This window comes from Dipodomys spectabilis, unplaced genomic scaffold (assembly GCF_019054845.1).
Source record: "Dipodomys spectabilis isolate Male_0828 unplaced genomic scaffold, ASM1905484v1 ptg000174l, whole genome shotgun sequence".
NCBI classification, from domain to species: domain Eukaryota; kingdom Metazoa; phylum Chordata; class Mammalia; order Rodentia; family Heteromyidae; genus Dipodomys; species Dipodomys spectabilis.
In genome coordinates this window covers 4,254,719-4,261,619 of record NW_024870851.1, presented here as the reverse complement: position 1 = coordinate 4,261,619, position 6,901 = coordinate 4,254,719, and positions in this window count along the sequence as shown.

Genomic DNA, 6,901 nt, shown 5'->3' with positions numbered 1-6,901 from the left:
TAAATATTGCAAATCTTTATGCCTTTGCCTTCTAATAGCTGAGATTACAAGCATGCATCACTGGCTAAAGCAACCAAGATTTTTGTTGTTGTTTTTTTGGGGGGTGTTTGTTTTGTGCCAGTACTAGGGCTTAACCTCAGGGTCTAGGGCACTCTCCCTTAGCTTTTTTCCCCCCTCAGCTTTTTAAAAACTCAGTTGTGGGCTGGGATGGTGGCTCAGTGGTAGAGTGCTTGCCTTGCATGCCTGAGGCCCTGGGTTCAATTCCTCAGCACCACATAAGCAAAAAGAAAAAGGCCAGAAGTGGCGCTGTGGCTCAAGTGGTAGAGTGCTAGCTGGTTAATGGGAGATAATATTCTCAGTACTGAGGTTATAAAGCTAAGTGAATAAATCAGAAATTGAAATTGTATGTATGTGGATAAGTAGAATTGTATGAGTAATCTGAATACATTAAACAAAGCCTGGAGGAAATAACTGAATTTTCTCAATTTTACATGCGGTCACTAATGATCATATATCTAACTAAACCTAGTATGGTACTTCTTTTTACTATTTGCTTGTTTAAGATATAAAATAAGTTTAGTTAGAATACTTGCTACTTAGCTAACCTCTGTAGCCTTCCAAGTAGAAGATGTTTTATCTGTGAGTTTTCTTTTTCATGTGTGATTGTTTTTCAAAGATTAACACTACAGTATTTCAAAGAAGCACACTAGAGTATGATCCCTCAGTTCCTCCCTTTTCCATTAAAAACTGAGTATTATGATTATCTTTTCCCATTATCTGCAATCATTTCAGTTTCCAGGGAGCCCATACATATAATTGTTAATATTGCAGATATTTCAGAGAACATATCTTTGAGCAATCCAGTGAAGATTCCTTGGGCCCACCTGATGTGAAATCATCTACCCTAACCTGTTCTATTTCTAACTCCAATTTCTATAGTGTCATTTGTAATAATTGTGTGAGGACTCTAATTTGTGAAATCTTCCTTGCACAGTGGACTATTTAGGACACTAGAATGAGTTAAGAATTCCTTGGAACTATTTATTATATATGACCTCATATCTAGGAATATCTTAATCTTTCTTAACTTAAGGCTACTAGCAGATAAAAAGAGATAAAAAGTTTATGGTGACTATTCTTTTAGAAATCACAACTCTTATAGGACACCATTGGAAAATATATATGGACAAGATAGCATAAAATTAGTTCATTCTTTTCACCAAATAATGAACTTTCAAATGCACCTTTTGTTCTTGTCTATCAAATAATTATTTAAAAAAGTGTTTATCTACTTTTAGTAAATGGATAATAAAAAACATAAAATAAGGTAAAATTCACTTGTGGTTAGGTATGACCTTACATCCAATTCTTTTTACTTTTTTTTATTTATTAATTTATTTTTCTAGTCCTGGGGTTTAAACTCAGCACGTGGGCTCTGTCCCTGAGCCTCTCTGTGTTCAGGGCTAGCCCTCTTCCACTTGAGCCACAGCACCACTTCCTGCTTTTTCTGTTTATGCAGTACTGAGGAATGGAACCCAAGGTTTTATGCATGCTAGGCAAGCACTCTACCACTACGCCATATTCCCAGCCCAATTATACAGTAAATAAAATTGTAATTTTGTATTTAATGAGGTATATAACTTATTTTATTTAACAGAAAGAAAAGCCAAATATATGATAACTAAATCATATTGATAATAGTTGAGTGAATAAATTGGACATCTAAGCCGGGCACCGGTGGCAATCGTAGCTACTCTGGAGACTAAGATCTGAGGATCGTGGTTCAAAGCCCCGGGCAGGAAAGTTCTTGAGACTCTTATCTCCAATAAACCACTAGAACAACAGAAGTGATGCTGTGGCTCAAGTGGTAGAGCTGAAGAGCACAAGGACAGCGCCCAAGCCCAGAGTTCAAGCCCCACGACCGACCAAAAAAAAAAAAACAACCAAATTAGACATCTATCATCTCTCTTGTATGGTCCTATGTATTTTACTCAAAAGAACAAGGTGAACTTTAAAATATGAGAATGAAAGTCTGAAAGTTTGCTTGCAAAGGAAAAAAATAAAATAAAACATACAATTTAGCTCAGCTAGGTTTCTATATATACAAGGAAATGTGGATATGCAGTTACAATTACTTTAGAGAGGAAAATTTTCTAGTCTTTCTTGTGATTATATTTTGACAGATATTGCATAATAATGTTATAAAATTTTCTTAATATTTTAACAGGTTTTAGGAGCCTTTTGAGAGTACTCATTTTTTTTTTTTTTTTGCCAGTCCTGGAGCTTAAACTCAGGGCCTGAGCTTCTTTTGCTCAAGCTAGCATTCTACCACTTGACCCACAATTCCACTTCTGGGATTTTTTGTTTTGTTTTGGATAATATTTTGGAGATAGGAGTCTCACAGACTTTTCCGCCCAGGTTTGCTTCAGATTACTATTCTCTGATCTCAACCTACTGAGGAGCTAGGTTTACAGGCATGACCCACCCATACCTGGTTTACTCAACCTCTGCCCAGATTGCTTTGTTATTTTTTGATAAGATCTTGCTATGTAGTTCAGACTGGCCTCAAACTCAAAATTCTCCTGCCTCTGCTTCTTGAGTGCTGGTAAGCAGGCATGGGTTACCACACATAACTAAGCAAGCTGCATTTTTAAAATTTGCATTAATATTTATACATCAAATTAGATAAATGAGAATACAACCCAATACTATAGTAAATAGTTTCCTTCGCTTAGGGAATGTCCTTAAGAATCAGGCAAGAAGGGAAGCAGATAAACCTAAAAGATGCCAGGCCTCACTGATGGCTCATGCCTGTAATCCTAGCTACTCAAGAGGTTGAGATCTTATGATTGAGGTTCAAAGCCCAGACAAATCTGAAAGGGTCATATCTCCAATTAGCCAGCAAAAAGCTGGAAGTGGAGGTATGGCTCAAGTGGCAGGAAGCTAGACTTTAACAAAAAAGCAAGAGAACTCCCTAAAAGTCTCATAGGATTCAGTCATAAATCCAAAAGGACTTGGGCTTTTCCTTGTTGGAAGACTGCTGATTACTTTCTCAATCTCATTGCACATTATGGGCTTGTTTAAGTAGTTTATATATTCTTCGTTCACATTAAGCAGTTTGTATGCCTTAGTAATTTATCCATTTCTACTAGATTTTCCATCTTATTTGAGTATAGGTTTTGAAAGTAGTCCTTCATAATCTTTTTGATCTCTTGGATGTTTGTTCTTTGGCATCTCTGATTTTGTTGATCAGAGTCTCTTCTTCATCAATATAGCCAGTGACCTGTCAATTTTATTGCTTCCTCCCCGCCAAAGAACCAACTCTCATTGATTTTATGTATAGACTTAAAAATCTCTATTTCATTGATTTCTGCCTTATTCTTTACTATCTTTAGTAGTCCTGGGTTAGTTTTGTTCCTATTTTGCTAGCAGCTTTAGTTGCATCATTTTTTTTTCCTTTTGTCAGTCATGGAGCTTGAAGAACTCAGGGCCTTGGCACTGTCCCTGAGCTCTTTTTGCTCATGGCTACTACTCTACCATTTTGAGCCACAGTGTCACTTCCAGTTTCTGAGTAGTTAATTGGAGATAAGAGTCTCATGGAGATTTTTCTGCCTCATATGGCTTGGAAGGGCAAACTTTGCAATCTCAGTAGCTCTGATGACAAGAAAATGTCACTATGTCCAGCTATTGATTAAGAAGGGATTTTGTGGCTGGGAAGGTAGCCCAGTGGTAGAGTACTTGCCTTGCATGCATGAGGCCCTGGGTTTGATTCCTCAGTACCACATAAGCAGAAAAAGCTGGAAGTGGCGCTGTGGCTCAAGTGGTAGAGCTCTAGCCTTAAGCTGAAGAGCTGAGGGACAGCGCCCAGGCCCAGAGTTCAGGCCCATGGCTCACAAAAAAAAGAAAAAAGAAAAAAAGGGATTTTGTGTATATTTTTTGCCTTGTCTCAAATTGCAGTCTTCATGATCTAAGCCTCCCAAGTAGCTAGGATTACACGTATGACCCACTGGTATCCAGTGGCATGACTCCTTTATTGGGACATGAGCTCAAGGTGAAGGGAGATAGCAGATCTATAAAGGAATAAGGTTGCTGCTTGCTGAGAAAAGGAAAGAAGCAGATTTTACTGATTTTTATTTGAGAGACAGGAGTGAGCTAAAGTCTGATAATTGTCCATTGGTTATAATTAGAGTTTTCAAAGATGTTTTCCTTTCTGTGTACAAGCATTTTTTGTTGTTGTTGTTGGTCATGATATCTTTTTTTGTTCTTGGTAGTTAACAGTAGGGTAAACTCTAGCTCTAAAACAGGTAACTTACAGCTGGTGTTATCACATTGCATAAATATCTTGGCCTGTGTTTTTTTGTTGGTTGTGGGGCTTGAACTCAGAATCTGGGTGCTGAACTTGAGCCTCTTTACACTCAGGGTAATGATCTACCACTTGAGCCACTTGAGTCTCACAGGAAGCCAGGCACTGGTGGCTCACACCTGTAATCCTAGCTACTCAGGAGGCTGAGATCTAAGGATCACAGTTCAAAGCCAGCCTGGGCAGGAAAGTCCATGAGACTCTTATCTCCAATAAACCACTAGAAAACCAGAAGTGGTGCTGTGGCTCAAGCGGTAGAACACTCGCCTTGAGCTGAAGAGTGCAAGGACAGTGCCCAAAAGCCCAGAGTTCAAGCCCCAGGACCGAACCAAAAAAAAAAAAAAAAAAAGGTGTCTCACAGGGACTTGTCTGCCCAGGCTGGCCTTGAACTGTGATCCTCAGATTTCAGCTTCCTGAGTAGCTAGGGTTACAGGTATGAACCACCTGTGCCCAGCATCTTGGCCTTTTGATAGGGCTAAAGAACTCTCAGTGCTCTGAGATGGAAGCAGTTAGGGAAAGAAGAAATGCACATTTGCTCCAAAAAGCAACAGGCCAAGTTAACCATCTAGGAACATTTTGGATAGCTAGCATTGGTAGCTCACATCTGTCTGTAATCTTAGCTACTCAGAAAGCTAGAATCTGAGGATCAAGGTTCAAACCAGCCAAGAAAGAAAAGTCTGTCAGACTCTTATTTTTAACTAATAACAAAAGTCTAGAAATAGAGATGTGGCTCAAGTGGTAGAGCGCCAGTCTTAAGCAGATAAAAACTAAAAGAGAGTACAAGACCTTGAGTTCAAGGCTCCGTACCAGAGTAAATAAAGTCTTGAATAAAATGACTCTCAACTGTTTGTCTACATTCAGAGTTCAGTAGAGTCTGAACTAAAGGTTGGGGCAGTAAGGAAATAGTATGAGAGCTGGGCACTGGTGGCTCACACCTGTAATCCTAGCTATTCAGGAAACAGATCTGAGCATTAAAGTTCGAAGCCAGCCCCAGGCAGGAAAGCCATAGGACTCTTATTGCCAATTAACCATCAGAGAACGCTGTGGCTCAAAGTGGTAGAGTGCTGGTCTTGAACAAAAAAGCTCAAGGACATGCCCAGGCCCTGAATTCAAGCCCCAAGACCTACCCAGAAAAAGAAAAGAAAGAAAAAAGAAACAATATGAAGACACGTAGATGATATAAACTTTTAGTCACACACACACACCCATATATAATTTTTTTTGCCATTCCTGTGGCTGGAACTCAGGGCCTGGACATTGTCCCTGAGCTTCTTTTGTTCAAGGCTAGAACTCTACCATTTGAGCCACAGTGCCACTTCCGGCTTTTTCTATTTATGTGGTACTGTGCCCAGTGGTACAAGCAATCTACCACTAAGCCACCTTCCCAGTCCTAGCAGATATATTTAGCCTCTAGTTAAAAGTCAGTGCTGGGGCTGGGAAGGTGGCTCAGCGGTAGAGTGCTTGCCTTGCATGCCCTGGGTTTGATTCCTCAGCACCACATAAGCAGAAAAAACTAGAAATGGCGCTTTGATTCAAGTGGTAGAGCGCTAGCCTTGAGCTGAAGACAGTGCCTAAGCCCAGAGTTTAAGCCCCATGACTGAAAAAGAAAAAAAAAATGTCAGTGCTTTCATGCACTTTCTTGCCCAGGCTGGCTTTGAACCAGGATCCTCAGATCTCAGCCTCCTGAGTAGCTAGTTTTACAGGTGTGAACCACCAGTCCTCATCTTAGAAATATTTGTGTGTGTCCGTCGTGGGGCTTGAACTCTGGGCCAGGGCACTATTCCTCAGCAATTCAGCTCAAGGCTAGCTCTACCAGTTGAGTCACAGTGCCACTTCTGGTTTTCTGGTGGTTTATTGGAGACAAGAGTCTCATGGACTTTACTGCCTGGGCAGGCTTTGAACCACCATCCTCAGATCTCAGCCTCCTGAGTGACTAGAATTATAGGCCTGAGCCACCGGTGCCCAGCTTAGTGAGCTGCTTCTTAAGCCTAGCCACAATACCACTTCCAGCCTTTTCTGTTTATGTGGTGCTGAGGAATCGAACCAAGGGCTTCATGCATGCTAGGCAAGTACTCAACCACTAAGCCACATTCCTAGCCCATAGCTTATCCTTTGGTAGAAATAAATGATACCAAGGCATATGACCAAAATCAGGTAACATCTTACTAGGATGGAGTTCAAACCATAACTTCAAACATGCAAAACTAAATCAGGCCACTCGGAGGTGTTTTTGGTAACCATTTTGGTGAGTTAAATAGTTGCCTAATAACCTGAAGCACAGAAAGCAGAGTATTTCTAGATCACCCAATGTGATGACTGGACGTACATCTCAGTCACAATGTTGCTTAGACATGCATGGCTCTAGCGCCCAGACTACCCAACCAACCCAAAACGCAAAACGAAAAACCCAGCCAATAGACCAAAGAAAAATCCACCGATAAGCCGAGGTTAAAAGTATTTAACGGCAAAAGAAGGATCAAATAAGGAAAGTAAAGTGAAATTTTCTCCTCAAATTAAAATGCCCACATTTTTACCTAGGCA